The sequence below is a fragment of the Octodon degus genome, unplaced genomic scaffold, assembly GCF_000260255.1.
Source record: "Octodon degus isolate 3935 unplaced genomic scaffold, OctDeg1.0 scaffold00064, whole genome shotgun sequence".
Taxonomy (NCBI): Eukaryota; Metazoa; Chordata; class Mammalia; order Rodentia; family Octodontidae; genus Octodon; species Octodon degus.
Genome location: NW_004524640.1, coordinates 9,763,474 through 9,764,177, shown reverse-complemented (window position 1 = coordinate 9,764,177; position 704 = coordinate 9,763,474).

Sequence of the window (704 nt, the reverse complement as noted above, 5' to 3'; positions counted from 1 at the left end):
CACACACACACACACACACACACACACACACACACAGGGACCATGGTTTGGGACCATCCCAGTGCCACATGCTGCACCAGCCCTGTCCCTGGGGTGGGCTGCGCTGGCCACAAAATAAATAAATAAACAAAAATCAAGACATTCCATTTGACCCAGTTCTTCCCCTTCTGGGTTTTTTTCCCCAGAAGAATTAAGGACATCATATTACAGGGATATATAACATACCTACTCATGTTTATAGCAGCAGAATCTTTTTTTTTTTTTTTTTTGCAGTACCAGGGTTTGAACTCAGGACTCTGCACTTGCCAGGCAAGCACTTATTCTACTGAGCTATCTCCACAGGTCCAGCAGCAGAATTTATAGCTAAGTCTTGGAAGCAGCCTACCAACAGATGAATGGATAAAGCAATTGTATTTATACAGATGGAGCACTACTCTGCCATAAAAAAGGATAAATTTGAGTGACTTGTGGGAAAACAAACCTTGAGAGCATATTATTATGTGAAGTAAATCAGACATATACGCATAAATATTTCATGGTTCCTCTATAAGAAACTCTAAAGTACAAAGAGCAAAATACAGGATAGATATTAGGAATCAGAAAGATACATCTGGGGCTGGAGAGATGGCTCAGTGGTCTAAAGCACCTACTTAGAACAAGTTCAGTGAAGCACAGGGACCACGGTTCAATCCCCCAGCACCACA